Source organism: Parasteatoda tepidariorum, chromosome 1 (assembly GCF_982258835.1).
Source record: "Parasteatoda tepidariorum strain Cologne lab strain chromosome 1, Ptep-v5.0, whole genome shotgun sequence".
Classification (NCBI taxonomy): domain Eukaryota; kingdom Metazoa; phylum Arthropoda; class Arachnida; order Araneae; family Theridiidae; genus Parasteatoda; species Parasteatoda tepidariorum.
The window spans coordinates 123,232,008-123,251,808 of NC_141755.1; the positions used below are offsets into that span (position 1 = coordinate 123,232,008).

A 19,801-nucleotide genomic window follows, 5' to 3' on the forward strand; every position below is an offset into this window, starting at 1 on the left:
AAACACCTAAAACAATGGTATCTCAATTCTTTGAAATCAGATTTTAGAGTGATTGGGGTAAAAAATTGGATGTCCAGGTCAAAGAATAAGTTTCCCTGGCAAAATCCTCAATCCTCATACCTTTGGCCCACTCTGAACTGTCGTTATATTTGTAAAAACCTAAATAGACATAATCTGCTACATCCCTGTAATCGGGAAACAGTAATAAAATCATTCTTGAAAAAACATTAATAAAGACAAAGTTCGCACAGTCTAATTTAAAACACAAAAACCACGTTTTTCCACGTGAACAAAATTCCAATTCAAGTTGTAATTTTTTTTAATTGCTGGCAAAATAAAGAGCTCCATTCTAATCGGAAACTACCTTTTGGTGATAATATCGGTTTTTGGCGAAAATAGACATGATAATCCCAGGGTACGCAGAGAAGAGAAAGTATTAAAAATTAGTTCTAAATTACAACGGCAGCAATTAAAAATTACAAACTCTTCTGTTAAAAAAAATTACATGTTTAGCACATCTTAATCGTCATTGGTATTATAAAAATATTAATTTGCATATTCGTATAGTACATCTATAACTAACAAATTCCTGTATTAATCATTTCTGAAAAATAAGCTGATTGTAATACTAGACTCTACAATTTTAATTTATTTCTGAATCTAGTTATCAGTAGAACGTAATTACTTCAACTAAAACATTCATTAAATTCAGGAACTCTTTTCAGATGTTTTAGAATAATGTAAGACATTCAACAAATATTTACTGTAAAACTAAATGGAAAAATAGTCAAAAAGATCCTGAAATTGACGGTAATGAAAAATCAAGTTGGCAATCCATTTTTCAGTTGATATTTATTTAAGAAGCTTAATATTTATAACAAAGATAAAAAAATGGATTTTACATTAACGTTTTGTTATAAGTAACCAAATAAAATCATATTTTAAATATTTCGAAATTCACAAAACTAAAAAAAAAAAAATTATCTTAGAAAGGATTCTTTAAGTAATTAAACAGTTCAATTAGTTATTAAATCAAACAAATTTATAAACACAGTTTTGTATTCCGTGCATAATATTCTTAAACTATATTTTGTTGCTGAATCAAATCACCTTTTTAAGAGATACGCTGATTTCTGTTGTCAAATCTAAGTAACATTTTGTAATAGAAAATAAAGTAATGTTAACTTAGTTATTGCCATCGATTAACCGATAGCTAGGTAATCGATTGTTATAATATAATCGATTTTTAACATTTTCCTCTTAGCCAAACGATAATTTTCATCCAATAAATTAATGTTCAATTTATATATTTCAGTAATATTAATCAAAATAATCAAAATGCTTCGGTAAAGAATTTTAAATAAAAAAATCCACAATATCGAAAAAACTTGAGAAGAAGATTAAAAAGTTCATGTATTTTTCTGGAATAAAATTATTCAAAATTTAGATTTCGACATTCAAAATCACATATTAGTCTAAAAATATATATAAATTATATTTTGATTTTCAATCATGGTTAAACTAGAGAGAAAAAAATATTTCATTTTTGGCATTAAATTAATGTTTTTAACGGTTATAATATTTTTCAATTGGTTCTATTTTTTTATTAGTTTGATAGTTTAATGCGCAAAAAAAACAATCTTTTACACACTTCCTCTTGCCTTTAACATTCAAGCTAGATTTCACATGTTGGAGACAGATTCATCAATTTCTTTGTTTCATGAAGAAAAAAAAAGAAGTCAAAATCTTTACGGAAAATATTTCAGATTAAGTTTCAAATTTGGAAACAGTTCTGGTGGAATAAGGGCTACGAATCTACAACTCATCACGCATACACATTATATATATATATATATATATATATATATATATATATATATATATATATATATATATATATATATATATATATATATATATATATATATATATATATATATATATATATATATATATATATATATATATATATATATATATATATATATATATATATGAGTAAAAACATCAATGAAACAGATAGGAAAAGTAAAGAATTTATGTTTTAAATTTGAGTACTACAATAGAAACAATATTTAAAAATATATAGCAGCATTTTTAAACAAATGTACCTAGCTTGGACACATAAAAAAAATGAATTTAACATATATAAAATTAAAATTTTAAAAACAACGTTTTTTAAGTAGAAGTAGACATAACGTAGAAATAATTCTATGTTTTTCATTAAAAGTAACTATAAACGTAAGGTAAACGATAAATACGTTTGAAAGACGGTCGGTATTGGCTGCCATTGCAGATAGGATTACTTTCTCCTTTTTTTCTTAATTCCATAAAAAGTTTTAAAGAAGTTTTTCATTTTATTACTTTCCTTTTTGTTATTGTCTAAGTTTACGCCAGAAAGTGATCGGATTTTCAACTGGAATTAAAAATTGAAACAAATTTTAGCTTAGAATTTTTAGGAAATAGTAATTTGTTGTAGCCAAGGTCAAAACATCATTTGAAATTTAAACACTCTAACTAGACGAAAAGTAATCGCAATTTTGTTTGGTAGGAAATTTTGTTTGGAATATAATTGTAATAATATTTTTTCTTATCGCTTTCAGGGAGCTATTAAAACATGTATTGTCTTTTTTTGCATAAAGCTCAAGTCGAGATTTGAATGCTTTGGCTAATCGGAAAGTTTTCGAAATTTCGATTGACAATAAAAGCTACTTCTAGCAATCAGAAAAAATGATAGAAACTTCCGCAAACAGCTGAGCGGCTCAAGGGATAGAGAGCTTTTTCCTTTAAATGAGGTGAACCGGGTTCGAATCCCAGAGATGGATGGTCGATGCGAATACCGCGTCTGATTTACACCGACAACAGTGCTGACGCAAAATATCCCCAGTGGTAGACGTATCATGGGTTAGAGTCTCCTTGCCGACAGGCTTACCATGGAAGTTTTCGAGGTTTTCCTCTCCATGTAACGCTAATGCGGGTTATAATTTCATCAAAAAGCCCTCCACGAAAGCAAAATTTCTCCCAATACTTGATCCAGGAGTTCCCTTGTCTTCTGGATTGGGTTCACAATTACAAGACTACGGAGTTGAAGATAAATAGTCTTAAACCCAAAAGTAGGGTTGGCTGTTCAACGACGGTTTTAAAGCTCTCCCAGTTTAAATTTTAGTCCTCTAGATCATCAAAGATAGGTCGAAAGTTTTCATGATTCTAGTCAAATACATACAAAAGCGATTTAATAAAAGCGTAGCAACCAATGGTTAAAGCTAAACAGTTGTCTATTAAGCTCACATTTTTGTTAAAGATATAAAGTATTTTTTAAAGGTAATGCAAACCCATAATATCTGAATAGAATAACTGACATTTATTTCTCATGAATATAAAGATAATATTGTATATGAGAAAACAATTTTATTTAAAGTGTATATAAGTTTTCACATCTTTAATTTCAAGCTAAGCTTGGATTCTAAACCAACTCAATATACACCGAAGAGCCATTATATTATGTCCACCCATCTATAACAATGGGCTCTCCCAGGTTTTCATGGTTTCTCGCCCAGGAACAATGTTTTCATGGGGCACATTAGAACCCATAATCCTCATAGAACAATCCCTGACGTCTGTAAGCTACTTGAACATAGTTGCAGACCAGGTTCACCCATTCATAGCAACAGTTTTTCTTGCGGGGGATGGTGCTTACCAACTGGATAATGCACCATGTCATAAGGGTTGAATCGTCGAGGAACATTCCAGTCACTTTCAAGTCATGTCTAGGCCCCTAAATTCACCTGACCTTAATCCAATAGAGCATTTGTGGTCCTACTTGGAAAACCAAATTCGTGCTGCCACGCTACCCCCTCGCAATGTGAGGGAATTGCAGGATCAGTTGGTGAGCGCTTGGTACTAGATACCTCAGACTACCTATCAGCACCTTGTGGAATCAATGCCACGGCGGGTGCTAGCAGTATTGAGGGCTAAAGGTGGTCCTACATGTTATTAGCAGGGTGGTAATAATGTAATGGCTCTTCGGTGTATAACTTCTAAAAACAACTTTTTAAAAAAAAACATTTTTTCTCCATATTTAAATGCGTACTTTACATTTCATTAGCAATTTCGTATAAAAAAAAGTGAGTAAACGATTTAAATGTGATAAAACTATTTCAAGAAATATAAGTACAAATACTAAAAATAAAAAAAATTTGTTTTGAAAAATATTTTTAGTTTTTAACTGTATGAAATATTTAGATAAATTTAAAGAAAACAGTTCAGAGGAAAAATAGGGTTGATACAGGGCTATTAAAATATCACATAAGCACTTAACATTGGGAGAGGGTTAGTGATTTTAATATTTTTGCTGATAAGAGAGGAGGAATATAAGTAATGCTTATGTTAAAATTGTCTTATTTCTATTATTTTTCTTAAAATGCGAAATAAAAACTATAACATGAAACTGCACGTTGAAAATTTTCAAATTTGATATAATGTTAAATTTGGGGAGATAAAAAAATTGGAAAAAAGTTTGTTTGAAGTGTTCTGTACACACACGGGCAAAACACAAAAGATCCAAAAAAATATTACTATCAAAATTATATACATTGAATTATAACAAATTTCGTTCAAAGCGAAGTTCAATCTTATATTTGAATTTAATCCTAGAACAAAATTAATCCTAAATTTAGAATCAAAGATTGAGATCACAATCACACTTCTAAAATAAATGAACCTAGAAATTAAACCAAAATAACCTTACATATTTTTAAATAAATGAATATCATTCAGTCTCATATTTAATGTTTTTATGACAATTTAAAAAAAAAAAAAACATGAACATGAGTGAATGGGGTTTCATGAAAAAATAAGTTGCATTTTAGGGGTAAAGAAAGTTCACTTAAGAGGCATGTAAATTCATTATTATGGCCAATTTCTTCTTTTAGAATATTGCAAATTTTAATTGCAATTTTTAAAAATGAGAAATCAATATTTAATTTTTAATCTCATTTGGGAAATAATTAAAGTACAAATAAATTTAATTCATGTGCCTTACAAGCCATATTATTTCATGCAATTAATATACATTTTAGAGCAATATTTATGAAATGCATAACACTATATGATAGTTTTTAACAATCCTTCAGTAATAATTAAAAAATAATGATAAAAATAGCTTCAGAAAAAAAATTTAAAATTTTAAAACAACATTTTTTAATTATCTGTGTTGAGTATTGAACATAAATATTACAAGTATGTTTTAAATTATAAGTATGTCAGAGGAAAAATTTACTTACTTTTTTACAACTATTAAAACTAAATTCTTAAAGCTAAATTTCGTGATCGCAATGTGCGACTTTTAAATCATTGGAATAAGAAACGTGATATTTATAGTGTTTGCGAATCGTTATATTTGAATTTAAAATAGTACGGAGTAAGGCTAGGAATTCAGGGGCTCTAGCACGGAGAAGAATCAAAGTTTAATTTTAAAATCACGTGAATATAAACCGGGATACATAATTTTAAAATACTGATAATAACAATTCAATTCCTGAGATGCAAATCACAGTGTGTTACTTTTAAATCAAGTGAATATGAGTCACGATGCGTGGTTTGAAATTTCATAAATAAGAATCATGATGCTTGATTTTAATATTCCGTGAGAACGTTATTTGTGTGTTCTTATATATATAAAATTTCTAGATAATTTTCTTAAGCAAGCATGTAAGACCCGTAAAAATTACTTAAGTAACAATTCAATTCTTTATTCTTTAATTTATACTATCTTTATCTGAATTGATATCGAAAGATTGATATAAAAACTGTGATTTAATCTGTGTCCGATAGGAGTTGTGTCAAATATCTATAATTATACAAATTTATTCATAAACATCTTCCTAAAATAACTTTGTAAGAATATAAGATTTAATAATTGATAATCATTCCTTACACATACCATTTTAAAGTATAATACATCTCTATTGAAATTTAACCTCACACAAATCAGTGTATATAAATACATAAATAAAAATCCGAAATTGATGAAAATAACTGCATTTCTTAAGAAACAAATCTATGAATAAAAATAAAAAATCACTTCAATCACAACTATTAGCGTAAACAATTATGAAATAAATGCAAAAACTAAGCGAATAGTAATAACGAATTATATAGCAACTGTAATGGAAACTTACTTGATAGATCACAAGCCAGACTTGAGTTGTTACTTTCAGTCTCGAAAACCACTAACATATATCTATACCACTATGTTACAAATACCACTATACTTTGACACAAACAAACAACGAACACAAAGAACAAACTTATATTTAACGTCTCTTATCAAATTACAGAAACCTTAAAAATTAAATCATGTTCTACAAGAAGAGAGAGAATTCTAATTTGTTTTGTGTTCCAGGGTTGTTATAATCCTTGCTTCTCCCTAATTAGTTACTTGAAATTTTCCGAACTAAAGTCGCCAATTCAAAATTCGCCAATTAAAAAATGTTTGAACTAAATGTACGTGAAATTTCTTTGCATCTAGATTTTCTTGATATTAAATTAAGTTGTGAAATAATTTATAATTTTAAAAAATTAGTTATTTCAAATGTTCTGAACTAAAGCCGATTAAGAAAGTTTCAACTAAATATTACATGGAATTTTTGTGCATCTAGAATTTCTTGAAGTGTATGTTAAAAATTGATTTATCATTTTTAACATACTTCAATAACATTGATTTACAAGTTATGAAATGATTTACTATTTTAAAAAGTACTGACGAAAATCAGAGAAGAAACTTAAAGAGCGAATAATGACTGAAAAAGGGACAAAAGTCGTATCAGGAGGCACGCACACATCACACCCCGTAACTCCCTATTAACCTATAAATTTCAAACTAGGGCAGACATTAGAGTTTAATGTGACAAACAACTGCACCCGAGGACATTTTTATAGACCCATTAGTGGGCCGAAAATGGGCCAAGATATGTTTTGTTGACTAACCGGGAGGAGGTGTTTTAAGCTGTATATTCGCGGGCCTGGCATGTGAAGCATGGGTCAGTTGGTAGCTCAGTGGGAAAGTGGGATTTAGATTAATAATTACTTTTAAAAAATCAGTTTATTTAAATCTAATTTTTTTCTTTTTAAATTACTTGTTCTAAATCTTTTTTTTATTTATTTAGACTTATAACATATATACAGGGTGCATAGCTTTTTTAAAAAGTGCTTAAAAGTGCTTATTTTCGATGTTCGTTTTTCAAAAGCTCTTAAAAGTGCTTTTTTTCATTGGGTGTTTTTTAAAAAGTGCATAATTTTCCCTTTTTTCAAAATGAGATTTTTACTTTACCATGTTGATTTTCTCTACAAATTATGCAAAAAGACACAGTTCACATTGCTCTATTCAGTGTTTTCACAATTAATTCAATCCCTATCTATTTTGGCGTATTATCAGTTCGTAGTGTATGAAAGCGCCTTTCGTTTTACACGATTCAAAATTTCATGATTTTTGATAATTGTCAAAAACAATGCCAAAATATATATATTTTTTTTTACATGACAGTTAAAACAAGATAAAAACCGTCAATTGTCAAAAACTTTCCAACCCTGCCTAATTATGATATTTTTTAAAAAGTGATTACAAATATTTTTTGAATGCTTAAAATGTGCTTATTTTTTGTTGCACCCTGTTCTATAGTTTTGGGTAGTAATTCTTATTTGTGTCAGTGTATTGTTAATAGCAAAATACAATTAACCACATAAAAGAAATTAGCCTTTTATAACACAGTTGACAGGATGTGGGATAAACGCAGATTGAGTATAGGTTTCTTCTATGTTAATATTAAGCTTTCAATAAGATTTCCAAGCACGAAAACTGCCAGTTTTTTTAGAAATATGCTTTTGAATCTTGGTGCAATCCTTTTACTTTATTGGCTTTATAAGAGATAGAACCCCCAGTGGCAGAATCGTTGTGACACGACGACATTGTCGCAGAGAGTTGCCTAGTTCTTGCAGAATTCGGTTATATTTTGAGCAGTTACTGATATTGATTTTTACGTGTTTTTTTTAAATATCCCTATATATTTCAAACAATATGGAAAATTCGAATTGTGCATTTGAGTATTAACTTTTTAAAGCAATAATTCTATCGAATTTTTGTCAGTTATTGCTGTGGATTTTTCCACAGTTTTTAAATCCAATATTTTTGATACAATATTATTTACAATAACCTAATCTCAAAACGAAACATGCAATTGATTAGTCCGATTTGCATCACGCAAATCGGACTAATCGATCGCGTCCCGTGACTTCGCCGTTGATCTTTTTTCCAACAATTACTACAATAGATTTCATGATTTTTAATTATTTTTTTTATTGTGACGATCACTTACAAAATACAAAGAAGGGAGTAATTTTTGCGTCTCCCCCCCCCCCTCCAACAAAATGCGAGAATATCACCCATAATATTCAAATAAAAAAAATTATTATATGTTCAATAAAAAAAAAAATTATGCATATTTTTTTCTTATTTTTTCCTTTTGTAAACGCAGCGCTTTTGTTACTTTAAATTAGTAATATATATGTTTGTTAATTATTAAAAGTATCTTGCAGAAAGACATTAGCGGTGGAGAGTTTTGTCACAGGGAAAATGATCTTATCTTGCATATTTTTATTGATGTACGCTTTTTATTTATTATAGATACATACATTCAGCTATTGCATAACATATATTACTTTTTATATCAGTGTACTTTAAGTATTTTCACAAATGTGTACATTTCTTACATATATAAATTTGTGTACAACAGTCATATTAAAATAATGTTAATCTTGTTTTGGCGAAAACTTAGATTTGAGGTGATTTTCTGTAATCAAAATTTTGACAAAATAAATCAAGAAAAATGTTGATACAATATTAAATGTGTTTTAAAGTGAAACTTGAGAAATGTTGATGAAAAGTTTTTTTCTTTTTTTATGGATTTTCCTTTTTCTGGATTTCCCTTTTTTTTTTATAGATTTCCTTTGTTGAAATATACTTTTTTTCGATTTGCAATTTATTATGAAAATATGATATTTAATGAAGGAATTTTTTACAATGTGTGTAAGAATTTTGATAATGTTGTAACTGTTGACTTTTGTGTTCTTATTAGCATTAAATTAGTTTTTGATTGTTGTATATATACACCGAAGAGCCATTACACTATGACCACCCTGCTAATAACGTGTAGGGTCACCTTTAGCCCTCAAAACTCCTAGCACCCGCAGTGACATTGATTCCACAAGATGCTGATAGGTAGTCTGAGGTATCTAGTACCAAGCGCTCACCAACTGGTCCTGCAATTCCCTCACATTGCAAGGGGGTAGCGTGGCACCACGAAATTGGTTTTCCAAGTAGTACCACAAATGCTGTTTTATTGGATTAAGGCCAGGTGAATTTGGGGGCCAAGACATGACTTAAAAGTCACTGGAATGTTCTTCGAACAAATCCATGACGATTCGACCCTTATGACATGGGGCATTATCCTGTTGGTAAAAACCATCCCCCGCAGGAAAAACTGTTGCCATGAATGGGTGAACCTGGTCTGCATCTATGTTCAAGTAACTTACTGTTTGTCTACAATAGATACTCTGCCAGAAATTCGTCTGAAGCTGTGGCGGTGACTATGGTATCGAGGTATGATAGTTTCAAGTGGGGATGAGGGATCCCTCTTTAGGACTAGTTTCGGAGAAAGAAAAGGAGACCTCTTCATCGAAGCCACCCTCCCTAAAATGCCCTCTTCTTGTTTCCATATCACCAGACTGCCGCAGACTTAGTGGCGGTCAGGGATTGTTCTATGAGGATTATGGGTCCTAATGTGCCCCATGAAAACATTGTTCCTGGGCGAGAAACCATGAAAATCTAGGCGAGCCCAATGTTATAAATGGAGGGTGGTCATAATGTAATGGCTCTTCGGTGTATAATATATATATATATAATTGATTATGTAACCAAAATTTCTGATGATTCATATTGTAAATTTTTTTCTAGTACATTAATGTTGGAAGCTTGGTATATAACATTTTACATTACATTGAAAAATTTTAAAAACCGTCAGTATAAACTATTTCATTGTCTTAAAAGTGTTTCAAAGTTTAAAGTGCAATCATTTCCAGACACGAGAGTATGTGACTGCAAAAGTAAAAATAAAAGGGGGGGGGGAATCTCAATTTTCCTACGAATAGTTATTGCTAAACGCCACGCATAGAGTAAATTTATAACTTTAAAATAAACTAACTAAGAAAGTAATTATCACAGCAATTAAATTTTGGTATCAGTATGTTCTCAAAACGTTCCTGTAAAAATTTAATATTGATCATGAAATAAATTTTCAGTTATGACAATCAGAAGCCAGGTCTGTGATATTTTCTAAAACAGCTATGACTTTTTTTTTTAACTTAAGGAAAAAAAGCTATACTAAAGCAATTGTTCTGTGTCAATTATTTTGACTTATTTTATTAATAGGTTATTTTACTTTTCAAAATTAAGTTACTATATCAAAAAATTTCTGTCAACAGAAAATTTTGTTCAAGAATTTGTTTGTACTGCTGTGCATGTATAGCGTAAATATAGAAGTCTCAATAATTTGTTATTTTTCCTGTTGTAATTCAAGCATTAAATTTAAAACGTAAAGCATATTGTAACTTAACCTGTTCATAAAACTTAAACTTGATCTTTCAGCAATTTTATAATAAAGGAAATTTTGTTAGACAATTGAAGGACTAAGAGCATTTATACTTTTTTTTAGTAGCGGTAATTTTACAACCTTAAACTGTTGCTGAGTATTGTTTCCAGACATATATTTAAAAACACTAATTGCCCATTGGCTAAAGTCTCGAAAGTAGTTCTAAACTAATTTTCATTCTGACATTTGAGAGGCAATCTTGGATGAGAAACATAAATTTAAAAAGTTCCTCAAAATTTTAACTGTCCATTAATTGTTAGTTATCAAAGCAGTGAGGAACTGTTTTATTTTCACAAATTCAGAATTAGCCTGAGAATATCCGAAGAGAAGCATACTTTGACATCGCTTAGAAATGAATGAACTAATCAGAAGAAAAGCAACTGTCTGTTTATTACGATAGCCTTCGTTCTTTCTTGTTTATTATGCGTTTAACTCTACAATTTTATTAAAAGCACTTATTTTTATACAATTATACTTACTTCAAGATCTTAAAATCTCTTTTTTTCCCTTCTTAATCATGATGACCATATCACATAATTTGTTAATTCAATCTGAAAAGGTAAAAGGCCCCTTCAGGGCCTAAAAGCTTTCAGCAATCTCAGACTATGACAACTATAGTTTTTTGATGAAGGGACATAATAATTTATCTTTAATAATTTTCGAGTTTTTTTTAAAATAATTTTTGTAAAAATATTTTAAATTTGAATTCTGTAGAAAATTTAAGTCTTTCCTCTTCTCTGTAAAAATAAGAACTTGCATAAACCTTTTAAGAATTGCTTGCTACCCTACAGAAAATAATCTGATTTTCTTTAAAAATATGGAGATATTTTTCTCTTATATATTAATATGATATATACTTATTTTCTTTTTTATTTCAGATATCACTTTCATTTTTTAGTTAGAAAAATAACTATTTCATACAAATGAATATTGGAAATTTAGTTTGACATAAAAATAATAAAATTCCATTTGTATAAGATTCAAATAAATTTTAACTGATTTGTTCGTTTGTTTTTTTCTTTTGGTGTTACACTTTATCTTAAATCCTCTTCTACTAAAGGCTTAAAACGTTATACAAGAACAGTGTATTTTACACCCTCTGAACATACTGTTTTTTAAATAATTTATTTTAAAAAAGGTAATATTCAAAAAAGGTAATTTTTTAAATTGAAATGCCAACAATATGCTATGTGCGCCGGCAATATAAAATGCCAGCAATACAAATGTGTATAACAATATTCTTCGGAAAAAAAACTTCATTTTACTTATGTTGATTTGCAGTAAGTATTCTTGTTTTAGAATAATGACTATTAGCACTTTCTTTTCTGTTAGTCTGGAAGAAATTAAGAATGTTGAAAGATTTTTAAATCTTTATGTTTCAGACCTTTTTAAATAATTTCGCAACAAAGGGATAAAGTTTTAGTGCTTTTAATATTTATTTAATGGTATTTTCTTTCAACTTTATTTTATAATATCTATTATATAAGATAAATAAGCCATTAATAACTACCAACTTTTGAAACAATACTTATCATTGCCCCTTTGTAAGTGAAAAAAAATTTCTAGTACCAATGGCAAGACAAAAAGTACAAATATCTAAAAAGATAAAAATACAAATATGTACATGCAAGGACAAAACATGACCCAAGTCATTGCTTTAAAAGTTCTCATGCTTCCCCAATACCTTGAGAATTCAGTGTGTTCTTCCTGCCCTCCTCCCCCCCCCCCAAATTGGTGTAAGTGGTCCCATGCCCATTTCTTCTCCTGTATAACAAAGTTAACAAAATAGCGTAGTGGAAAAGCCGTATGATGCACAAAAACAATACTTAATTTTAATAATTAATCTTTTTATGACTAAAATTTTATCTACTTCATAAAAAAAAGGAAAAATTGTTAAAAAAAAATATTGTTAATATTTTAAAAAATAATAATACTTTTATTTCATTTGGTGTGATTTATACAGAAATATTCCCTTTAAATATGTATGAGCTAATATTATACAAATTAAAATAGGGAAGGCAATTCACACTTATTTTAAAGCAAAGGTTATATTTTGTATTTTATAATTAAGGACGAATTCTTATAGGTACGTCGGTGAAGTATTAACATGTGATTGCCTGCACAATTCTCGTTTTGAAACAAAAATCAAATATTGATCAACACAGCGGTATAATTAAATATTTTCAATATATAAATGGCTTTTTAAAGAGCCCTTTTATTATTATTTTTTTCAAAAGTTTAAAGGGAAATCGAGAAAATTAGTTTCAATGCAAACATTGTTGTAAGCAACTGTGAGAAGACAATGTCAGAAGAAGAAAAAAAAATTCAAGGATTTCATTGTACTGAAGCGTTCTGAAATAGATTGTGGAATAAAATCTATTGTTATTAAATTTTGACCAAATAATTTTTTTGAGAAATTAATAAAATAGAAGTTACTAAAACATTCCTTATTGTTTTGTTAAAAGAAAAAACTGCCCCTTAAGTATCGGAACAAACTTGAACGATAAATGAATGCACCCCACGGACTATACATTTTTTTTCTTTCAGCACTTTCGAAACAATTTCAAAATTGGGCGTTGTATAGCCTCATGACCTTTCAATTTTTTAATAGCTAATTTGTTCAAAACTAGCCAAACCTAACTAAACTCAAATCTCATAAATTCTCGCTTACAATAATAGTAAACGAATCATTCTTATCTTACATTTACCTCCAATAATATTCTTTCTTGTATGTACTTAAAACAGGCTTACCGATACAAAAGTATTATAAGCATAGGCGCAATTGTAACTGTAAAACTTAGAACTAATAATTTTCTTACATAGGTTTAATGCATAAAACTTTGGAACTTAAATGAGAGACCAATGGAACACCTTAGAACAATATCCTAGTTGCCCCAATGCAAGTTATTATATATTGATATTTATAAAATTTGTTGATTCACTTTTCTAGAAGGGTAAAACTTTATATGCATTTTTTTATGTAAAACTAAATTTAATCAATTTTAAGACAAGAAAACATGCATATAGTTTAGTGTAAAATTCCTCTTTTAATTATTTTTCTTTAAAAGTAAAAATTTCTGACAAAAATTAAAACAGTGAATACATATGCTTAGTCACTATGTTACCCAAACTCTTACCACTAAGAACTGTGAAAGAGAGAGATTTCAATTATGTACTTTAGCTGCCACTCCCCTCTAAATTACCTATAATTTTGAAATGCAGTGAAACATGTTACTTATATATATGCGACGAAATTCAAAATAATAGATTGATATTTATGAAAAATACTGGCCATGAATGAGGTTTGTTCACTCACATTCTGTGCAACGCATGGAATTAGTAAAAAACTAGTCTAATAATTAGGTCTAATTATTATAATACACTAATGTAATACCTGATGTAAGAAATATTCTAATTTATACAATAAATCGTCTAATTTATCATATTAAAAAAATCATCTAAGTGATCTGGTTATCAAAGTGATCTTGTGATTACTAGTTAGTTATGTAATTTCCCTTTCGAATATATATTAATATTACACTTATAAAAATTCTTAAAACATATTCAACGAAAACCTAGTTAGCAAGATAACGCGGGTAAATATATTCTACCACTCAAATTCTCATTCGCATCTTCTAGTTCAATCATACGAATTGCTCGCAAGTCATTTATACTGCAATCGATTGCCCGAGAAATACGTGTGAATATTAAGAAACTACATGTAAAATGAACTTCTAAAGCATGATCGAATTTGCGGGCGACATTGTAATTACTATATGTAATTACTTGCACCGAGTATCAAGGAATCACATCGTACCGAGCACAGTTCAAGGAAGTGCAATAGCATATGTGACATGCAGTGAGCATGCTCGTTTAGACTTAAATGTAGAGAATCCTTTAGCATGAAATATATATTAATTATAAAATGAAAGAATTTATAAGAATATATTATTTAATAATACTTTAAAGAAATTATTCTATACGATAAAATATCAGCATTGACTTCCTTAAAAACATACAAACACTAAATCTAACTTCTTCTTTTTTAATAATTTGTTTTTATTTTCCATAAACATATGAAGAAAAATGATTATTAAACATCTTTTTAAAAAATTATTTTGTCCATCTTTCCCTAGATTATTACCATAAAAGTATCGCTAAAATCGATACTGATACAAATTAGATATAAGAAGGGTGGGAAAAATTCGTTTTGGCCTACTTTGAAGTACGCCAGTGATTCCCAAAGTGTGGTACGCGTACCCCCAGGGGTACGGGAACAGTTTTGCGGGGGTACGCTTTCTTATGCGAAATATCATGCAACAAACGAAAATTTCAAAAAATTTTATTTAAAAATAAAGCTAGCCGTGAAAATTTACGGTAACCTATTTTTCGATTGGCTATTTTTTGCAGAGTTAACAATTTATAATTAGTGATATCAATAGCCAGTTGTGATTTTTAACTTTTGTGCAATTTTTTTATAGTAAAAAATACATTCATTTTTTTATTAGTGGTACACTCACTATTAGTGGTATCTATTTTAGCACAGGTGTCACTAATAGTGAGCACTATAATTATTTTTTATAATTTTTTGGTTATCAAGAGAACTTTGGTATTAATTTCAAGTCATTGGATAGGTGTCAAAATTTCTAAAAATATATACACATACTCTATATATAATCTGGTGAACATTTTAAAATTTTTTTATAATTTTTTGGTTCAAATGGCAACTGTGATACTTATACCAAGTATAACACTTCTTAAAAAAATATTTTATTTTGTCCTTGTCATCTATATACAATAGTTAGCACAGGTGTCGCCAAAATCAATGATGTAAAATCCGATTTCAGGCTGGTTAAAAAATTCTGCCTAGTCTATATTTTATTGTCCACTTCGACTATCGGCATTTCTTTCTAATTATTATTAAAAGCTGGTTTTGAGGGAATCATTTGGTGGAAACTTATATTACATTTTGTAATTTTTGGGATCAAATGACAACTTTGATATTAGTACCATGTCAAAGGAAAGGTGTCGAAATTTCGAAAAACTTATTTATATGCTAAGAATAATGTATAAAATATTTTTAAGAAAATTTTAATTTGTCCCTGTCTCTACATTTTTAATGCTGTTGTCGCTCAAATTGGAGATGCTTTAAATTATTCTGAATAGCTGGCATAAGAAATTTTGTATAGCCCATGTTTAAAAGACCCTACTGTCTTTTACGGTTTCAGGCATTGTTTTCTTTTATTTACTTATTATTATCACATGCTGCATTTTAGGGGGTCACTTGGTGGACAATTTACAAATTTTTTATTATATGTCTGACAGAGAGAACTTTGATATTAATATCTAGTGAAAAGGCTAGGTGTCAAAATTTCCGAAACATAAAAAAAATGTTAAAAAATATTTATAAGCTCTTTTCAAAAAATAGTTTTTCTGTCTTTTTCACTAAATATAGTTTACACAAGTTTCGCTATAATCACTATTAAAGCAAATATGGTAGGAAGCTAGTTAAAAAAAAATTTCAGCAGCATTTTTAATGTAACCTATTCGTGATTTCGATTTTAGGCAATGCTTTCTTCTGTACACATGTTATTTTATTATTTTAATTTTATACGTCGTTGTACAGCCAATTTCGGTTTTAACTTTGGTAAGGTTCAACTCCTTAGCCCTGTAATTTTGATCACAATCCAGAAGACAAGGGAGCTTCTGGTGATATTGATTTGTTTAGGGAACATGGAGGACTTTGCGACCCGACAGATTTAACTGTTTATCTTTGGCTGGTGGGGATCGAACCCACGAACTCTTGGAAATAGGCCTAGTGCCCTACCAACCAGGCTATCCCGGCCGTATACATGTTATTATTATATTTAATATAACGATCAAGAACACGCAGTAAATAAATGTGATTGAAGTCCTTGGAATTATTGTGTCTAACCAAACAAACAGCCGAAACTTTTCGCAATGTCGCATTCTGCCAGGATAGACTGATTTACAAGATGGTGATACTCGCCATTAATTCTTTTTATTGAATACTTTAAAATTAATGTTGCCCTCAAACAATTTATTTTATTCAATATAGGTATTGTATTTTTCTTTTTCAGAATTCTTCACTTCAAAAGTAAACAGTAAATAGAAAACATTAAAGATTTTGATTCCAACTTTCATTTAAATAAATTATGTCTAGCAGGTCAAATTACGTTTTCTTTTGAAAGAGCTTTGATTTAAAAATGCACACTCTAATCAATGTATTTTGACTAGAGATATGCTCATGTGTCTACGTTTTGCTATTTTAGCTTGAAATTTAGTTCTTTTTTAAAAGAAATCTCAGAATTCAGACAATCTAAATTACGATTTTGTTTAAAGAAATTTTAACTAAGAAAATTTCTAATGCAAAAAAATAGTGTTTCTTTTATCGCTTATTACTTTTTGAATTCAAATCAATCAGAAATCAAGTGAGATTTTGTTCACCTTCCATTTATTTTACGCCAAATTAAATTTAATATTATTAATTAAAAACGCGTACAATCTAAAATAGTTAATTTAATATATAATGCTCCACCATCACCTTCCTTATCTTTTTAAGAATTAAAGAAATCAAGTAAAGCAGAAAATCAGTAATCCAATAAGGGAAAAATAAATAAATAAATAAAAAACTTTATCGAAGTATGACAAATCATTATTGAGAAAAGTGAGATTATCATTTTTAAAGATTCTGCAGTTGATGTTGAGAATTGATTTTTTAATTTACTCCGGCAATGGGATAGCAGTTTTTAAAAATTTGTTTACGTCGATTTCGTAATTTTCTTGATAAAAATGCTCAGTTTTACTTTGCTGTTAGCATTTATTTTCGATTCATTTTTTGAATGTCGCTGTGAATGATGATGAATCCAGTTTTAGAAAATATGGGCCAGAAAGAAAGAGTAAAAAATAATGTTTAAGAAATCTTGTTAAAAACGGATTAAAAATTGTATCTAACGTAAGAAGTTCAAAATAAAATTTGAACTAATTAACTATTTAAAAATCGTAATAAAATCAAGTTAATGAATGAAAAAGTAATGGTTGCTTTGTTAAAAAAATGTACACAAAAGCTGGAAATTTACAAACAATCATATCCAATCTAACGAAGGTAATTACTTACAATCTTAATTTTACTGATAGTCTTATAAATAAAATAATTAGTAGAACATATTAAACATCTTTAAAAAATTTGTATGCTAGATTTTTAGCATAGGCTTCGCTATAATCGCTAATGATGCAAGTAAGACATGAGTCGGGTTAAGAAATTTTTTTTTTGGCCATATACTTAATGTGAACCATTGTCTACTTCGGATATAGGCATTGATTAATGATTTTTTACAATTTTTCGGTTCACTAGAGAGCTTTGATATTAATATCAATTCATTGGATGGGTGTCAAAGTTTCTAAAAACAGTTACATACACTAAAAAACATTTATTAAACTTATTTAAAAAATTTGTTATTTTGTCCATGTCATCGTAGATTTTTAGCATAGGCGTCGCTATAATCGATAATGATGCAAACATGACATGAGTCGGGTTTACAACATTCTTTTTGGCATTCACTTAATGGGAACCATTGTCTATTTTGGATATAGGCATTGTGACCCTCTGCAGTCTAATTATTTTTATGTACTGCATTTGAGGGGGTCGTATAGCGGACAATTTAATGATTTTTTATAATTTTTCGGTTCTCTAGAGAACTTTGATATTAATATCAAGTCATTGGATGTCTGTCAAAGTTTCTAAAAGCATATACATATGCTAAAAAATATTTATTAAACACCTTTGAAAATTATTATTTTTCCCGGGTCTCTATCGTTATAGGAATTGGTATTTAATTTTAAACCATAGTTTCTTCTACAGAACGGCAACAAGAATATGATGTCATTAGGCAATTAGCTTTTGACATGGTGATTAACTGTTGAATATCAGTCTTGGTTGCAAGAATTTGGAAAGTTATCGCGTTTATTGAGAATTAAAATATTTAATAATTCAAATAATTTGGTGCATGAATGTTTGTGTTTGTGCATAATCTCCTATTTGGTGTGTTGTCACAATTGGATTCATTGATAGATAGTGTTTACATTTATTTTGTTTACAACCACTAGAAAAGAGGAGAGTTCTGCTTAAAGCCCCGCAGTGGACTGATCGTCACGGTTCCCAGCAGATCACCGATATCAAGCATCACTGACTGCGGGAGGGTGACCACTTGAATTATTCTGCATAGGGACCGAGGGTGTGCGGTATTGGTCCTCGTTAAACTGTTTTAGCATAAAGTGCTCGATTTCGCGAACAGGTCGTCGGGCTACCGAAGCGAGGGTGCCGTCCCCTCTGCAATGGATCAAAATTGTGATGGCATGTCTTCGGATCATCCTCAGGGGTGTTTCCTAGACTGTCGCCAGTAGCCTCATTGTGCAGCTAAAATGCGACGTAAATGAACTACTACAACTTCTGCTTAAAAAATGAAATTATACGAAAGTGTTTTCGAATTTTTAGATATCTGAAAATGTTACAATAAATATTTATTTTCTTTGCTATGGTAATTATTTGTTTTTAAATAAAATTATATCATTTTGATATTGTTTTTGTTGTTGTAGTTCATTTACGTCGCCCTAGAGCTGCCCAATGGGCTATTGGCGACGGTCTGGGAAGCATCCCTGTGGATGATCCGAAGACATGTCATCACAATTTTGATCCTTTGCAGAGAGGATGGCACCCCCACTTCGGTAGCCCGACGACCTACACGCGAGGTCGAGCACTTTTTGGTTGAACAGTTTAACGATGACCCATACCGCAGACCCTCGGTCCCTGCGCAGTCTGATCCAAGTGGTCACCCACCCGCACACTGAGTCTTGACTTCGGTGATCTGCTGGGATCACTCCACTGCGAGATTGATATTAAGAGGAGAACAGGGGCTCAAAAATATTTTTAAATTATTCTCTTATAAAAACCTTAGCTGCATTATTTATATAATTATCTTACGTTCTGTTGTTAGAAAAAGAAAATTCGGATTTTAATTAATAGTTATGCCAAGTAAAGCTAATCATCCTATGCATATTTCCTAACCTTTGTTATTTAA

General features: G+C 29.5%; 1 protein-coding gene across 3 annotated transcripts in view; it reads right to left on the bottom strand.

Moving 5' to 3' along the window:
* Positions 1 to 19,801, bottom strand: part of LOC147816861 (inositol 1,4,5-trisphosphate receptor-like) — a 310,281-nt gene that overhangs the window by 255,195 nt on the left and 35,285 nt on the right. The window lies entirely within an intron of this gene.